An 18,505-nucleotide genomic window follows, 5' to 3' on the forward strand; every position below is an offset into this window, starting at 1 on the left:
AATAATGATCTTGAGATTTTTTTGCACTTTGTTTTCAAAAGTTGAGAGCACTGCAATCTTCTGCATTGGAGAAAGCATTGCGTTGTTGCTGCTGTTGCAGTGATTGGGCGCTTCGTTTGCACACGGTCACGCGACTTTGAATGCATTGCAACTTTTCCAAGTTGTCATATGACCCTTGAATAACGTTGCAACTTTATTCAAGTTCGTTGTCACGTGACACTGTCGCGTGACTCAAGTCATTATTGTCAAGTGACTTATCACTTGACCATTGGACGACGTCATCACCTTTTTCATTTTCACAAATAATCGTTAGTCACATGACACTTGTCACATGACGCTTAGATGATGTCATCACTTATTTATGCAGTTCATCGGTCGTCACACGACACTTATAACCAGATTATTCGTTTTCGTTTACACCACCGTCACAGAATTAAATCTCACACATGAGATGTACCACTTCCTGTGGACACGATCCGGACAACTTCCGGTGGCGGCTCTTCGCTCTCATGTGGCATATAATGCTTTCGCATTAATAAAGGTTGTGCACTAGCCATGCTTGCAATGAGGCAGCGAGGAGGTGTCGCAAGAGCACCGCTATGGTAATTAATTACTGGGGAAATGGGAGTCTGTTGCGCTGGCTAAATTGGACGCCGATCTGCAGCCTTATCCTACGAGCCTGCGGCACTTGTGAAAGTAATGCGACGCTATATGAAAACGCTTTTCGTCCACCGCTGTGGCAGCGCAGCGCATACGCAGTGTTGTTAAAAAAGGAAGTCTGTAAGTCTATTTTTTATTTACCTAGGTAAGCGTTTTTTAGCTGGACGTCGCAATGTGACTGTTGTCACAAGCATGTGTGTTTGCTATGACAGCTGATTGATGGTCGTTCAATATAGAAGCTGGTTTGACGCTTGCCGGAATGATAGCAATGCATTCCATCGTGCGCACACACACGCACGCACGCACTTAAATAATTTTTCTGCTAATTTACTCACGCAAAGCTGCCAACAAAAGTCAGTCTTATTCACATCATGAAGCACTGATTTTATATATATATATATATATATATATATATATATATATATATATATATATATATATATATATATATATATATCCGCTGTGGCTGAGTGGTTACTCGGCTGCCGGCCTGAAAGACGCGGGTTCGATCCCGGCCGCGGCGGTCGAATTTCGATGGAGGCGAAATTCTAGAGGCCCGTGTGCTGTGCGATGTCAGTGCACGTAAAAGAACCCCAGGTGGTTGAAATTTCCGGAGCCCTTCACTACGGCGTCCCTCATAGCCTGAGTCGCTTTGGGACGTTCAGTCTCCTATACACACACACACACACACACACACACACACACACACACACACACACACACACACACACACACACACACACACACACACACACACACATATATATATATATATATATATATATATATATATATATATATATATATATATATATATATATATATATATATATATATACCTATGAAGGGAGCTAACAGTCACCGAAACCAAGGTGCATAGGGGAATGTTTTTTTATGTGTTGTACTTATCAGTGGGCTATTATAGTACTTAGATTAATAAATCGCTTAAAAATTAATTATAAAGCAGCAGAAAAAACAACCATGCTTAAGAGCTTAAGAGGGCTCTCGCACAGTTTCCGCCCTCGCCGTTAGATGACGTTCCACGTCACACTCGCGGTATTACAGGACGTGCTACGTCCGCCGCTATGGTCGAGGGTGGCGCTGGTGAACACTCTCAAGGCTCGCTTACACCAAATAAACATAAATACCCACGAGAGCAGCAGATTAGACAGGCGTCGCCGTAGCTCAGTTGGTAAGAGCACCGGACGCAATATTCGGAGGTCGTGGGTTCGGATCCCACCGGCGGCATGGTTGTTTGTTCTGCTGCTTCATAAGTAATTTTCTTTAAGCGATTTAGTAATCTAAGTAATATCATCCCACTGATAAGCACAACACATAAAAAAATAAAAATAACGTTCCCCTATGCACCTTGGTTTCGGTGACTGTTGGTCAAACGGTTGTTGTCAAACGGGACACTCATTTACTTTACCTTGTCTCTCGCTCTACATATATATATATATATATATATATATATATATATATATATATATATATATATATATTGCCGTCTCCTTGTCATGAGCTTTCGCTTCTGGACGTTAAACCACACGATTAACAATTTAAATTGGGTTATTTAGACGGTCATCGACGCAGCGCACTCAGATCAATATAAGACACTCCGGCCGGGTGTTCTGCATACGGCGTGGTCTTCGTTTGACGTTGCACAGTTGGGTTTAAACGCTCGCCGTTGGAACCCGGCGCCGTAGCTTTGTGGATGTATCGTGCTCACCTGCGTTATCTTTTTACTGTTTTACATTTTTTTTGTCATGCGCAATACTGCCGTATGTTTAAGCTGGTTAAAACCTTATCCTATGTCTGTGTACCACCGGCTGGTTCAGTCCCGTATGTTCAGCGCCGCTTTCTGTACTTTTTATTTTGTTTAAAAGCAGTTTGCAGGCTTTTCTTAGAGCCCTCGAGCTGCGGTCGGCGGAGGGAAATATTCAGAATTTTAATTGTTGATGGTTTATGGCTGTTTGTTTAACGTCCCAAAGCTGCTCAGGCAATGAGGGACGCCGTATAGTGAATGGCTCCGGAAATTTCGACCACCTGGGGTTCTTTACCGTTCATGCAGGAAGCGGTTTTCACAGGCAATCCTTGCGCTCGAGCGCTACCAGAGAGCTCCGCGAATGATAAACGCACTAACATAGTGCCGCGAATCTTTGCACTGTTTGTGTGTTCATTCTTCAAAGCTGCGGACACGCCGCTTTATCGCTTCGCTTGCGATGCAAGACGCGACCAGATTTATCTCCGTTGTTCGCATCCAGGCAGAGCTGATTCTACCTCTATCCGGAATGTTCTAGTAACTTGGCACGCTTATCTCGAAGGTTTGCTATCAACTTTAAATTGAGCATGGCTGACAGCGACGGGCATTGTGTTCGACGACCGCCGAGCACGTTTGTTGCTACGCCGCCGCCGAGTGATTCAGTCCCTTGTTGGCGCAATTCAGCCGAAATAAAGAGTCGAAATAGAGAGTCGAAATAGAGAGTCGAAATAGAGAGTCGAAATAGAGAGTCGAAATAGAGAGTCGAAATAGAGAGTCGAAATAGAGAGTCGAAATAGAGAGTCGAAATAGAGAGTCGAAATAGAGAGCCGAAATAGAGAGAAATAGACGCCATTTTCGCTGTTGTTCTGCTCACCGGATAGATGTCACCACTTCGTGACGTCGCATAATTAATTAGCGCTAAATAAGATAACTAAGTTACGCTGAGACTAATTACCATAATTAGTGATGACATCATATGAGTGTGACATCATACCAGGTCACTTAACAGCGACGTAATGTGCCATCAAACCTAGTCAGGTGACGACACTGTAATATGACGTCACACCTACTCACGTGACAACGATGTAATTTCTCGTCATACCAGACCCCCTTCCACCCCCATTTCAAGATCCATATCGATCCCACATTACTACACATGCGCGCATGACGCATTACAAAGAGTGACCACAACGCGGTCCACATTAAAGACATTCGGATTGCCCAGCAGATAAACGCGTCAGTTCTCATGTATGACATACTGCAAAGATCATGCAACTGCACATGTCTTTGGCTCTCGAGATAACGATGATGATGATGCTAACAATGTATCCTTATGAGCCCGGTGGAGTCTGATATTCCGCTACCAAATTAAAAGTTGCCAGAATATTGATTTAATATTGTTCATTACCCAACAACCGAAGACAATTATTGTGCGGGAAAATAGGAATACCTGCAGCTAATAATTAAGGATGATGATGTTGATGTTCCTGGTATGATGTTCCTAGGAGGTCAAGACCCTCCCCCGTTTCCGCCACTTCCCTGCAGGTGGCGATGGTAATGGTTTCGAAATCCTGGGAATTCTCCGGTGACTCGGTAAACCCGTGGCATTTTGAAAGAAAGGGCTAGATTAGTCTTCGAACAATGTGCCGTCTATTAAAATCACACAGGTCAGAACAACTGGTCTAGAGTGGGCAGCGTGAACCGCGCTCTCTGTCAAGAGCACCATGGCTCTCCGCTCAAATTTCCCTGCAGCGAAATCCTTTCCCGAGCCCCCGATCCCCGCAGAAAAAACAGAAACAAAAAACGTTTAAGTACTCATACGGCTCAACAGAATTCTGGGCACCATTTCGTCAACCAGTCTGAGACAAGCTGCCTTAAGTCAATCACTTTGTTTTTCTTCAAAATTGAACTAATCAATGATACGCCAGCATCCTGGACGTTTTTATACCCGTGAGCACCGCGCGAGCATTCTGCGAAGCCAGTTAAAGTGAACCATGGGTCACTGCAATATAGTTAAAGGAAAGATAACGTGTAGTGCCTGGTCGTCTGCAAGGCAGGCCGCCAAACTAACTGATTCCATACGAGAAAAGAAAAAAAGACAATGGTTAGAAACATACAAAACAAAAATCGCACACTAAAAACAGAAACGAACAACAGTGTTCCCCATTAATCGTCATAATAGAAGGTTTGAAACAGCGACTCAGCAGCACAGCGCCAGCACGTAATCGCTTCTATTCATACGTCTTCATTGAAAAAAAAAAGGAAAATGAATCAGGTACCACATCACCATACATTCATTATAGTTTTGCATTTTTTTCGCCGCTGCAACACCGCTATGCTGGTGCGTTCGCCTCGTGTTGCAGTGTTTCGGCATAATAAGCGAATTTCCGAGAAGGAACAAGGAACCGGAGACCAAAAGAGAGGTTATTCGGAAGGATAAAACGTGAAATTATATTTGCCTTTGCTTGCATTACGGAACAGGAATTTGTATACAGAATTAGTGCGAGATTCGAAAGGGGAAGTCAGCGATCAAAAGATTCGGCGGTGTTATACATGTTTTTCTGGCTTCGTGCTTTTTTAATCAGTTCAGCAGGTGTCCATGTTAGGAACCACCTGAATCACATTCTCTCGCCTGTGCCGACTACTCCAGTTTCTTTTAAGTCGGCTTGGAATGTACAGGAGGATCCCCTTTATTCGACTAGGCCGCAGCGGTGGCTGAGTGGTTACGGCGCTCGGCTGCTGGTCGCGAAAGACGCGGGTTCGATCCCGGCGGCGGCGGTCGAATTTCGATGGAGGCGAAATTCTGGAGGCCCGTGTGCTGTGCGATGTCAGTGCACGTTAAAGAACCCCAGGTGGTAGAAATTTCCGGAGCCCTTCACTACGGCGTCTCTCATAGCCGGAGTCGCTTTGGGACGATAAACCCCTGAAAACCGAACCTTTATTCGACTGCAATGCAAGAGCCATGACGTCAGCGCCGGCAACGAGCATGAACACGAGGCAGTCCTGCTTGGTACCATCCGCGCTGCGACAAATTTATTGCGTGCTTGTCGGACTGAACTTATTTGTTTGCGGCATCAAACAAAGCTACCACTGGTCAACGTGAGTTACGTGCTTTGCGCGCTCCCGGGAGTTTGAGCCGACCGGCAGGCAGCCGTGTGCTACGCCAGCGGTGCAAGGGGGAGGGAGAGTGGCGTGCTGTGACAGTAACACTCCTTCCGGGAAGGCCAGAGGGGGGCGCCTTCCTGTAGGCTCGGACTGAACGGACATTGCGGCGCAGCACCGGAAGCTAAGAGGGAACTGTGGCATCCGGTTGTCCAAACAGGGAAACCGAATACCAAGCGTACGTCATTGCATGTACACTGCGGTGATGCGCTGCAACTCCGCTGCGGAAGCGGCACTCGTCGGAGTAAGACGTGGCAACTGCAAAACGTCCCAACCTCAAAATTTCGACCTCGCTGAATGACGACCTCACTCAACCTCAAACTCATGCGTGAGGTTGAGGTCTGATTTGCTGACCTCACTCACAAAATTTCGAGCCGTCGCCGACCTCACCTCAACCTCACCTCACGACGTGAGGTTGAGGTCGACCTCATGAGGTCGAAACCTCATGAGGTTGCCCACCTCTGGTGAGGGCAGTTCGTTGGGCTGCAATTAAGCTCAAAAGCTCGGTATGGGATCCCGGCCGCGTTTGGTTTGAGTCGGAATTCATAAAGCCGCAGCGTGTGCTGTGCGATGTCAGTGCACGTGAAAGGCGCAATGATAACAACTCCGTCTATCATATTGTTCAGAGTAGTAATTGATTCTGACTCTTCCTGGATGGTTTGACGCGATTGTCTGGCATCAAAAAACTCATTTATCGGCGAGGAAATTGAAGTTGGATGTCTTCCCGTCAGTCTATTCATATCCGTGACGTCTACACCAAGGACTTTCCACAAGTCGCCGCCGTTTTGAAGTCAATGGCGGTACACCGTAACCCATTGAGATCCGCGCAAGCATGCAATTCACTTGAGAAATCTGCTGGTGAGGGCGACACCTGGATTTCTTTTTCTGGTTTTAACGCGATAGCATGAGAGGCCCCGTTACGCAGAAAGTCAGGCCTCGGCGTTGTGAGCGATAAATAGGGTGGCGTAAGGTGGACCCGGCAGCCACCCCAGGAGAAGCAACCTAGATGGGCTGCGTAGGTTACGTGATCTTGTGGGGTCTTCACAACCTACCCACCGGATTGTGAGCAAACTAACCACCCTGACAGGTGGCAGTAAAGTTACTTGGGTCGCACACAAGACCCACCGGTGGCAGCACCTGCCATCGCAGGGCAGTGGCGCTTCGTTTAACCGCCGGACCATTGCGCAAGGAGTGGAACGGGGCCTCCCAGGGACATGACTGTAAAGTTGAATGACCAGTTCCGTATATGTGGCGTTAACTCATTAACGGTATCGCATCATATCCTTAAGGCGGAGCTCGAAAGTGTCCCCGACAATTTTTTTTTCTAGCTTATCAAAACTCAGTTTTCGGTGAGAGTGGCCTCTTCGTGATTAGATCGTGGTACACCCTGCAGACACAGTCCAAATTTTGTCGCTCCTCAATGTCCCTTTGAAAGAACGCCAGGTGGTCGAAATTTAGCCGCAGCACTCCACTGCGGCGACTCTCGTGGTCCACGCGCATTGCCTCACATCGTCAGACCCCCGCATAAGGAGCCCGAGAGGATGGAACTGGTCCGGTGTCCCGCAAAGTGTCCCGCATCCCACCTGTTGCTCTGGCCCGCAGAAGTGCACTAATTATCCGCTATCACTGTGTACCTCTTCAGTACGCGCTCTCAAAGCCGCCTCCCGCTTTTGTCTGCTGTGTTCCCCTGTACAGCTGCGCAGATTGCTGCTTGTCCTTCAGGCGAAATGACTTTGGCACGCCCTGATACACGCGTGTATGAAGGTGTACGCGGAAGAGATGATACTATATTTGGTCCTTTTGTGTTTTTTGCTTGCTTGCGCCCTAACGTACCACTGAGCCACCGCGGCGGGCGCCCGTGTGCTGTGCGATGTCAGTGCACGTTAAAATCCCCAGGTGGTCGAAATTATTCAGGAGCCCCCCCACTACGGCACCTCTTTCTTCCTTTCTTTCTTTCACTCCCTCCTCTAACTTTTCTCTTACGGCGCGGTTCAGGTGTCCAAAGATATATGAGACAGATACTGCGCCATTTCCTTTCCCCCAAAACCAATTATTATTATTATTATTATTATTATTATTATTATTATTATTATTATTATTATTATTATTATTATTATTATTATTGTTGTTGTTGTTGTTGTTGTTGTTATTGTTATGGTTGTTGTTATTGTTGTTGTCGTTGCTTGCGCCGCAATGTGCGAATGCGCCATGTGTGAGAAAAGCGTTATGACGAAATGGGCTGTCGTTATTTTTTTGGTTCTTTTTAGAGCGAGAGCTCAGCTGCTCGAGGTACAACTTCCGATTTCGATGTGAATGAGACAGTCACCTTCAATAGCTCACAAGGTCAAACCGAACTTACCTGAGTGGTGGTATGGCCCAGGCTATTGTAGTATCAGCACGGGATCATATGACTATCACCATTAGTTGCTCTTACCATGACCTTGACATTTGATTTGAGACAGTAAAGACCATGCTTAACAGAGCTTTCGCTCATATAAGTTCAAGCCACCTTAACCCCACCCATTTTTTTTTTCATTGAGTCCTTTTTATGGGTGGCTGTTCGGAGAGCCATGCTTTTTTTGTTTTTGAAAGGTGGATGGCTGGCGAATGGTGCTGTGAGTATGTACAAATGAAACTCCTTTTTTTTTTTCGAGGATGGAAGAGTAAGTTTTGTATGTGAATCGGTAGGAAGTGTTCGTAGAGCCTAGTATTGGTAGCGAACAGCAAAATCTTACGACTGGATAAACATTAAACCGAAAGTTTGGGCTAGTTCCGCAATATATTTGTAGTTCATGCGTCTTAACTTTTTTTGGAATACGCGGAACGTAGATACAACAACGGATGTTTGTCCCATTCCTGTGTATGCTGACTGGTGAACATTCTCAATTTTAAGAGCTCTCAAGCCAACAAGGATCCGGCACCTGATGGTAGCGGGTCTTTCACCAAGCAACCCTGCTTCATACATTGCCTGGCCGCAGGGACCGTACCATCTTCTCTACTGGACTTCATCAAATCAGCTAACCTTCTTCCATTCATTTAGATCATTCACCACACCTTCACTCATCATTGATGCCCTGGGGCAATAAATTTCGCTTTCAAAAAAAAAAAAGACCGTTAGTTCTTACTCATCACGTTTCTCGATTTCTTTGTGTCTGCTACCACCTCCCTTCGGCGTGAAATTTTCAAAGTCCCAGGATTCAAGATGGCCACCCCCATAGTAAATCATATAGCAACCGAATTGGTGATTGGGGACGTCATTAGTATATCGGATTGGTGATTGATTGGTGACGTCACTTATATATTCAATTGGTGATTGATTGGTGACGTCAGTTATAAACCCGACATGTCAAATTCGTATTTCCGTTGGTGTACCTCACTTTAATCTCCTTCATATCAATTCTAGTAAGCCAAACAGATAGCGCTCGTTATTTCAACGTTTTCCAGACGGTGGCGGCATCTTTTTCTTCTTTCGAGAAAAAATCCGCGTATGGCGGTCGACTCGGAAGATGCTTTCAAAGGGCGCAGTATCCGGCAATGCCTGCCGCCACATATCGTTCGCACTTCCTCCCCTCTCTTTTCTGGCGCGTTTTGAGGGAGATGCAAGATATCAAGCGCAGCTTCCGCACGCTCCTCCTCCGTGACTGCTTTGAATCCGCAGCGCCGTTGGCGTCCTTCCAGAAGCTCCGCTGCCGCAACGATGCTGCGTTGAATAGATGCTCCGCGCATTTATTTGATGGCCCAGGCTCTGTGTAATGTGCGGTCGCTGAAGCTTACGCGTAGGGTGTCTGTCTGTTTACTGACATCTTCGTTTCGATGGACGTTCCGTGCGGAAAGGGCTTCTGTTCACGTCACCATTATCGTTGGTGCGCGGGCCGCCAAATGGCGCGACGCGCTGCCAAGCTGTCCGTTTTTGTTATTTGTGCGTTGTGTTTTCGAAGATCTTGCTCGTAGTTTGACTCGTCCAAGTTCACCTGTACGCTCGGTGCAGTTACATGGCGGGCTGCACTTAGAGGGAACACTATAGCATGCTGTTCTACGTTCTAGTTCAGCGCCATCTGCTGGCACATCGCGCAGCGCTGGCGCACTTCCGCACTATCGGTGGCCGCACTGTCTACGTGAGGCGCTAATAATTAGCGCTGCGCGAGCCGCATAACTAGGGTACATGCTAAGCATGGTCCACCCTGTACGTCAGCGCACATCTGTTCTAGTGGAATGACAAAGCAGTTTTGTTGTGACGTCATCGGCAGCGCCGAGGCCATTGCTCGTGCGTAATGTGCACGCAATGTATGGTCTACCTCCCCTTTCCAATTCTTGGAACAAAAATGTGGCAGGGTTTTAACGTAGTTAAACCGAGTAGACGTGTTTAACATGGCTAATGGTTTGGCTTTGCTGGGTCATGGGCACGTCTGACGACTAGATTAGTTCGATAGTAGTGAAAGATGGTTTATTGAGACGTGGGAAGCGCAAGCGACAAACACTCTTCCAGGTCTGCAGCACAAGCGTTAGCCGGCCGCGTCAAGAGCTTCAGTCGTTGGCGCCGGCGATATTAATATTCATTCCAGTAGTATTAGTTGATGAAGACGACGATGTGCCGTGCACAGCGCCAATGTGTGTATATTAGTTCTGTAGTAGTATTAGTTGTTGAAGACACGTAACTATGTGCAGTGCACAGCGCGAGAGTGTCCATATTAGTTCCATAGTAGTAGTATTAGTTGATGAGGACGATGCAATGCACAGCGCGAGAGAGTGTTGCAGTTTAACACGAGGCGTGACCTGCTGCGGCGATATCATAGTGCTGTCGTGCAGTGACCAGCGAAGCTGGTCTGTTCACGCCGCCGCGGGCTAGAATCTCAGTCGCGGCTGTATTTTTTATTTATTTGTTCTTTGCCCATGGTCACCCTCAAGGTCATGCTTCACACAAACTCCGTGAGCCGGTTTGACCTCGTGAAGTTGTGCTTTCGGACTAAAATCGACTCATTAACATTTTGTCGTCAGCGTTCTGGATGAGCTATCAGCGGTTGCCTCGAGTGAATTGGGATCTGTTTGCTAGATTTCACTCTCGCCGCTAATAAGGATCGTCATCGTCCTAACTACCTTCAGTTAACCATGTCCTGTGCCAGCCGCGGCCATACATCTAATCACCGGAAACTCTCTAATCTCATCCGCCCATCTGACGCTCTGTGTAAGCTTCGTGCTGTCGCAGTACTGTACAGCGTGTTTAATTCACTAATGCTCTGCTGAAGAAATGCGGGACATCTGTCATGTGTATACTTTTGAAAACGAGATGTCGTCCCTGGTAGATTTTGCAACCCACCCGTGGACTCCGCAAGCGTTGGCTTGTCTTTTATCCTGGGACAATGTTATCGCGGGGTCCCGTTTCAGACGGCCAGCTGACACTCCAGCGGCGGATATGAAAGTATAGCCTTTTTGTTCCGCTCAAATATAGGCCTTTTGTAGATAGCGCTCCGCGCTTCTCGCTTGAGTGCACATGTGCACACACACTTGCTCACTGCAGCCGCGAGTTTACATAGCAAACGCAGCGGTGTGAAAAAGAAAACAACATTCGCATCCTGCAGGCGCGCATCGCCTCAATCAGGGTCTGAATATTCAGTCTACGTACACCCTGGCTCATACTGCACCCATCAGTTTGAGGCTGTATGCTAAGACAGCGATGAGTTCTGTTTTTCGCAGCGATGCACAAAGGCGAAACTCGACCCTTACAATTTTTTTTAGAAAGGCTTTAGACTGTTCATAGTCTTCTGTCTATAAAGACCATAGACTGTGTATAGACAAATCCTAGACAATAGTCTATAGGTAATACAAATCCGATACAGTCTGTAGACAATCTATCGATTTATGGCCCCACTCCTTTAGTAGACTTTTGTCTATAGGCTCTCTATAGACTACGAATAGACAAAAAGGAATATCTATTGGAAGGCGAGTCTGTAAGAAGTCTATAAACTGTCTATAGACCATTTTTATGTTGGCATAACCCACGGCTTTGCTTTGGGGCCTTCAAATCCTGTCCGTCGTCAAATATACGTGCATGGAGTTTGGTATGCTCCGTGACCGCTTTGGGGTCACAACAGTGTGCAGTAGTATTTCCAGCAAAGCAACATGTCTTCGCTATTTTGTTATATGGACGGGTTGTGGTGTGACGCGTGTATAGTATATGCCCCGACGTATTAAGGCTGTAAGCTAACTAACGCATTAATATCCCACCTCTCAAACTAACAAACTGACTCACCATCTTTGAAATCAACAAGTTAATGTGGGACTAAGTTACCTGAGCATATTGTGAGCTGTTGTGGTGCAGTCATTTGGCTAGAGTTCATAATGGGGGCGACATCGTGTTCTTTCTGTTTGTTTTTTTCGCTGCTGTTTCGCCCGTTCTAGATGGAATTAGGGCACGCTTCCAGTGTACGCTGATGCCTATTAGGTAGGGATACCCATGCCCACCCTTGTCCTCATAGCCTGAGTCGCTTTGGGACGTTAAACCCCCATAAACCATAAACCATGCCCACCCTGGGCCTACTGCGCCTCTTGTCAGAGCATTCATGCAGCTGGCGGAAAACGCAGCCGTCCCAGCGCTCTTAGTATTATGTATTATTCTCATTCAAAAGCGCCCCGCATATGCGGGTGCGTATATATGTCTATGTCCGCTGTACTAATCTACGGTGACCCCCCCCCCCTTTCTCTGTCCATCGTGTGAAGAACGTGCAGTATACGTCAAGTGGCACTGCGGGACGTTCCTTCCCCCTCCCTCTCTCGCTATCGCTCAGCTGTACATTACCTCTCAATTTGTTTCATCGATTCATTTCGGTGTGCGGGCCTCTAATTAATTCGTCACTTGCTTTGCAATTTCATCTCGGGAGCGTCGTTGCGCAACTGACAAATTGCCGTGCTTTTTTTGTTTTAAGCGCTGTTTTTTTTTTCTCGAATGCGTGCAATTGCGACAGGAGAATGGAGGCTGTAAAGAGGAAACGTCCTCTCCATCCGCCCTGTTGCCTATGTAGCTTTTTTTTTTAGACCTGCAATTGAAGCGATGGGGATAGCAACCACACCGCTTCGTAGCTGCACTTTTCATGCTGCCGTATAAAGGGTGACCCCGTGGAAGGCGCTTGAAAAAGCGACAATTATTGACTGCTCGTACTGAGCATGCAAACGAAACGCGCAGTCTATAGTGCACAGGAACAACACTTATAAAAATGGTCTATAGACAGTCTCTTATAAACTGGATTGCCTTTCTGTGGATATAGTTCTTTTTGTCTACTCGTAGTGCATAGACTGTCTATAGGATTTGTATTGCCCGTAGACTGTTCTTTATGGTTCGTCTGTACTCTTTAAACTTTATAGAATATAGAAAGAAATTTAGGCACAGTCTATAGACTGTCTAAAGAAGTTTTTGTAAGGGAAGAAGCCCATTCAGGGCCATGTACAGGTAGCTCCAACATTAAAGGAAACACATTGTCCGCATTCAGCCAGTGATTACTGATTGGGCGAAAAGCACTGTTTGTTCTAAACAGCTTTCTTTCGGACGGATAATACCCAAGAGACATTTCGAACTTCACTGCACAAGTAAGAGTAGAATTCGTTATTGTGTGAAAACTGACTGTTCCTTTCACGTTTGGGTTAGGTGAGCGTTGTGACTTTCTTGGGGTCTGAATATGCTATTTAGATGAAAAAAAGTACTTAATTGTTCTAGATGGAGCTGCAAATTGACGCCTGCGAGAGCTAACACGGAGCTGCCGTCCGCGTTACTTCGGTTGCCAGCCGTACCGGCGGAATCGGAACGGACCCTATCGTTGTTTGCAGCGTGGGCGTGGTGAAGGCAAGCAACGGCTTGGCGGCCGCGCTAATAGTGCGCTCGCTCTGACAGCGTTGTGGATTCCGTCTCTGGAGTCGATTCCGTTTCTGGAGAGTCGAGTCCGTGGCGTTCGGCGACTTCTGGGGGATTGACTCTCGGCCATGGCGGCCGCGTTGTGATAGGAAGGTAGAGAGGAAACGAGGCGCCTGTGTGGTGTCTGATGTAAGTACATGTGCCTGTTAGAGAAGTCTTGTTTGTCGAAATTTATCCGCAGCCCTCCACTACGACTTCTGTCATAGCTCATGTGCAACTCGGGGAAGTTAAACCTTACGTATCGTATAGAGTGTCGTATCGACTGTTATATCGTTTCGAGTGTCGTATCGTGTATAGTACATAGTATCGTACAACATCGTATCGCACCTTACCATATACTTCTTCCAGCTAAGTGCCGGTGTGATGTGCCGTTTCCCAATCCTGTTCCATGCTCATCGCCCTGCCGAGCCGAGTGGCGGTGGTGCTGGTGATTGTGCTTGTAGTCAGTGAGGCAGTCGAAAAGAGCGAAAAAAGCATATTTGGCGTACTGTCCTCGTATTATCCCAGCTGCTGCATCGAAGTGTCGTCCCGAAGCTTTGTCGGCCATCACATCGCGGGCGCAGTTCCTTTAGCAGTTTCATGTAGGCTTGGAAGAAGGGGGGGGGGGGGGTGAGGAAAGGGTGCGTCTGTACAGCTTGAAACAAAGCGTATTCTCTTTCAACGCGAACGTACCCACGTGAAGCAAACTAGTCTACAATGAACTAGTATATCTGAGTATAACTTTTCTCTGCTCCGTACTACGAGCCGGTAGCGGTGTAAGCATGTATAATATATTACGTTGTGCATGCGTTAGTGTATAACGATGGAGTAAGACCGCAATTATTGAGTCGACGCTGGAAATGAAAGGCTGTTTCTGCTACTTCCTACTAACGCCGGCGAGCCTGCGATTTCATTCTGCGTGGAATGCTGTATATAGTATGAGCGCCGCAGTGTGCGCTGTAGCGATTCCCCTTCTCGTGGCAGTGATCGATTGGCAGTACCAGCGGTTTGACTGACGTCACGCGCGTGTACGGCTTCTCCGTTTGACGCCGCTCATGTGGGTCGGCGCCGCATGTGCAGAGTTGGTGTCAGAAGTGCACGCCGTTACGGAGGGGATGTAGGTGGTTAAGGGGGGCGCTGGGTGGTTGGAATACGGCTTCTGTATAACCTGCGTCCCAATAACCGCTGCGTTTGCTGCAGTGGTGGTCCTTGCGTAGCTGTAGAACATTGGTTGCGGGTTGGAATCTGCTATTCGAGAAGGGTGGTGGTAGTGGTTTTATTAAAAATAATAGTAAAAAGGAAGGAAACGATTTTTGCTAGCCCCGGCATCTGCCATCGATACTGAAGCACCTGAGCTGGGGCAGCGGAAATAAAGGATAGCAGGCAGAATGGAGGAATGAAATGAAAGAGGTGAGGGGACAGGAAGAGAGGATAGGGGGAGAACTAATATGTACTGTGACGTTCCTTGTGTGTGCTACGAGGGTCCGCGTTCGACGGCGCGGCGTAGACGGAGCCCCCAGTGGCGGCGAAAGCACAACCGGACCCCCTTTCATGTTTCTACTGTATATGGCTGCAAGCAACTTGAGTGAGATTGCTTTTGGGCCTGCCGCCGTGGACCGCACGGAGACGACCAGAACGAAGGGGTTTAAGCACAACCGGATCCCCTTTCCATAGTGTCGGCACGAGTCGAACGCCGCCGCCGCCGCGGGGAGACGGGCGTTATCTTCCCCAATTGCCGTGGCCGTTCCAAGGGGGCCTCGTTTCGGCGGGCCTGGCCCCGTGGCAAGACGGCGGGCATCATCAATCAACCCTCCCGAGCACATCCCAGGACAAGGGACCACTTTCCCGGTCTTTTAGTGACCTCGCGTTCCGGCCTTGAGGGGCGAGTGTCATTTGATGGAGAACGGAGGCCGGTGACCCGCGGGAACCGACAGCGGGCCAGAGCGCGCCTTACCACAGCCGACGCTATGCGCTACCTCGACGACAACCTTCTTTCCCTCGGACTCAACACGTGAGGGGGGCGAGACCATAAGTGCGGTGGTGTGTTTGTGCGCCCAAGTGAAAGCCCTAGCCCCCCCCCCCCCCCCCCCCCCACTCCGGCGTGGGCGTCCTTACCCTAGGGAGTGGGGGGGTAAGAGGATATAAAAAATCGACAAGGAGTACCGAAGAAGCAACGCTCAGGACGACATCGTTCGCCAAGGGGGCCTTCAGCGCCGAAGCCCGAGGGCGTGCAGCTTCTGCCAGCAACCGTTCGAGCTCAACTCCGGAGCCCCTCCATCGTCCCCATGAAGTCGTCGGCACGTAAGCTCGGACACCCCAGCCTCTGATGTATAATCATAATCATGTGTAATTATTGAATATATCTGTTTGTTTAAACTGAGCCATACGGTGTCTCTTTGCCTCTCCGTCCCGTGTGGACCTGCGCATTATGGGGGGTCATCACAGTACAAACTATTTACACAACAAGAAATGTGTCCAGGTTGTGCGCGTGATTAGTTCATTTTAGAGGAATTAAATCACATACGCGCACAGCACTGTGTTGGTTAGAACTGAAGTGGGGCGTCCAGTTATTAATCGTTCAAGGTATACAACTCGCGGAGCGTTCGGTCACTGCGTGTAACCACCTGACGGAGAACAGACGGGACGTCAAGCCCGTTTGTTCGAGGAATGCACAGAGGCTCATCAAAGTTCGCTCACGAGTGCGCGCACTGCCCTGCGGCCACAATAGCGTCTTGATGGAGTCTGGTAGTATGCCCTGCGCCCTATAGGCCGCGAGCATATCGCGACGAGCCTCGGCGAACGCGGCACAGTGAAGTAGTAGGTGTTCTAGTGTTTCCACTGCACCGCATCCGTCACACACATCACTCGTCGCGATTCCGTGACGCACCCGTCGTTCCCCGGGCTACACGCAGCCAATGCGCGCGCGGAGGATCATTGCACGTTGTGACCGTGTAAGTGCCCGACAGCGGGTGACACTGTCGATGCGCTCACCTCCCGCGATGCGTGGGTCGGGGTGCTGCTTTCGGAGATGGTCGTGGATGGCCGCACGCACGTCCTCCAGCGCAAGGGGCAGATCGCTGGCAGGTAGTTGGTGTGCAGCGGTCGCGAGGTCGTCAGCTTCTTCGTTGCCTGCGATGCCGCAGTGACCGGGCACCCACTGTGCACGCACGGCACGACCTCTCCGCGCGACGCACTCGATGCGCGAGCGAATTTCCCGCACTAGTGGGGTACCGCGGCCGTTAGATTGCAGGCGGCTGAGGGCGGCGCGGGAGTCGCACAGCAGAGCACTCCTGGGCGGCGGAGGGCCGAGGGTGAGCAGCAGGTCCAGCCCGAGCCGGATCCCCATCAACTCCGCCGTGGTGGAGGAGCCCAGGAAGACTGCGTGTTGCATGCTGTGCAGTCGCAGGGCGGAGATGGTGGCCGCCGCAGCAAGGGAGCAGCTGTCGCGGGCCACTGAGCCGTCGATGTACGCGAGGAGATGGTCGTGGAGCTCCTCGTGTATGACGGCTCTGGCCAGCTGCTGCACAGCACAGAGGGGTGTGCTCCGCTTTCCCGCAATGCCGACGATCTCTCGCTGTACCTCCGAGGCAGCAGGCCAGGGCGCACAGGAGCCGTAGGGGGGTGGGCCTTGGGTCAATTGCTCATACTCGAGCAGCGCCGTGCCCATTCGTGAGCGCGGGTGCGAGCGCATATGCTGCAGCGGCGAGCCGCCGTCCGGTGCGCGGTGAAGCCGGTCGATGTGATTCAATGCCCTGCGCGCTGCTTGGAGCTCAAGTGGCCACGCTCCTGCCTCGGCCAACGTTGCGGCGCACTGCGAGTTGGGGAAACGCGAGTAGTGCGAGTACAGGAGTGCGGACCTGTGCGTAACGCCTTCGCGACTGGGAATAGGAAAAAAATACCTATGGAGGATGGTGGCTGCACAGGTAATCCCGCACACCGCCCGTTGGCTTCGGGGAACTTCGTTTCACATTTTACGAACCAGATTAGTTGCTTGTCGTGGGCCTCCGGACGCATGTACTCTTTTATGTTTTTTTTGTTACTATAGTATCTGTACAAACGACATTTTCATTGAATTTGGTTTCATTCTTACTACTTTTGCGATTCGTTATTGCCTTCTCGCTGTCGCTGGAATCGGTCAGATGGGCGAGTGGTAAGGATAGAATGGAATCGAGGGAAAATAATTGTATCACAGCGGCCTTGCGCGGACTGCATTCATTCCATCCATGCACTGCTGCGGCTGCAAGAAAACGCAAGGCGCGGTTGATGGCTTCGAGAAAACGGTGCGCTGAGAAGACGGCCTCATTGTGGTTACTTTCAACCTGTACGCACGATTAATAATAATAATTGGTTTTTTGGCGAAAGGAAATGGCGCAGTCTGTCTCACATATCGGCGGACACCTGAACCGCGCCGCGCCGTAAGGGAAGGGATAAAGGAGGGAGTGAAAAAAGAAAGAGGTGCCGCAGTGGAGGGCTCCGGAATAATTTCGACCACCTGGGGGTAACGTGCTCTGACATCGCACAGCACACGGGCGCCTTTGCGTTTCGCCTCCATCGAAACGCGGCCGCCGCGGTCGGGTTCGAACCCGGATACTCCGGGTCGGTAGCCGAGCGCCCTAACCACTGACCCACCACGGCGGGTGCTGTATGCGGCCCGAATCGAAATTCACTTTCGTTAGCCTTTGAGCTTGCACTTGCCAAGCGATGAGCGACTATATCAGAAGTTTACGTTCCTGTTAAGTGCGCGGAAGACCGTATACGTTCGCAGAAGTCTCCGCGAAAGGCTCGCATAATTCGTTGAAACGCGGTTTTTATTTTTATGGAGGAAAAACGCTAAGGCGCCCGTGTGCTGTGCGATGTCAGTGCACGTTAAAGATCCCCAGGTGGTCGAAATTATTCCGGAGCCCTCCACTACGGCACCTCTCTCTTCCTTTATTCTTTCACTCCCTCCTTTATCCCTTACCTTACGGCGCGGTTCATTTGTCCAACGATATATGAGACAGATACTACGCCATTTCCTTTCCACAAAAACCAATTATTATTAT

The 18,505-nt window shown here is 49.2% G+C and overlaps 1 protein-coding gene and 1 non-coding gene across 6 annotated transcripts in view; both read left to right on the plus strand.

Annotated features, from left to right (window-relative positions):
- LOC144101906 (sphingosine kinase 1-like) overlaps window positions 1-18,505 on the plus strand; it is a 115,160-nt gene that overhangs the window by 26,278 nt on the left and 70,377 nt on the right. The window lies entirely within an intron of this gene.
- Window positions 1,835-1,908, plus strand: TRNAL-CAA (transfer RNA leucine (anticodon CAA)). Its single transcript has one exon. It is a non-coding gene; the product is annotated as a tRNA-Leu (tRNA).

This window comes from Amblyomma americanum, chromosome 8, assembly GCF_052857255.1.
Source record: "Amblyomma americanum isolate KBUSLIRL-KWMA chromosome 8, ASM5285725v1, whole genome shotgun sequence".
NCBI lineage: Eukaryota > Metazoa > Arthropoda > Arachnida > Ixodida > Ixodidae > Amblyomma > Amblyomma americanum.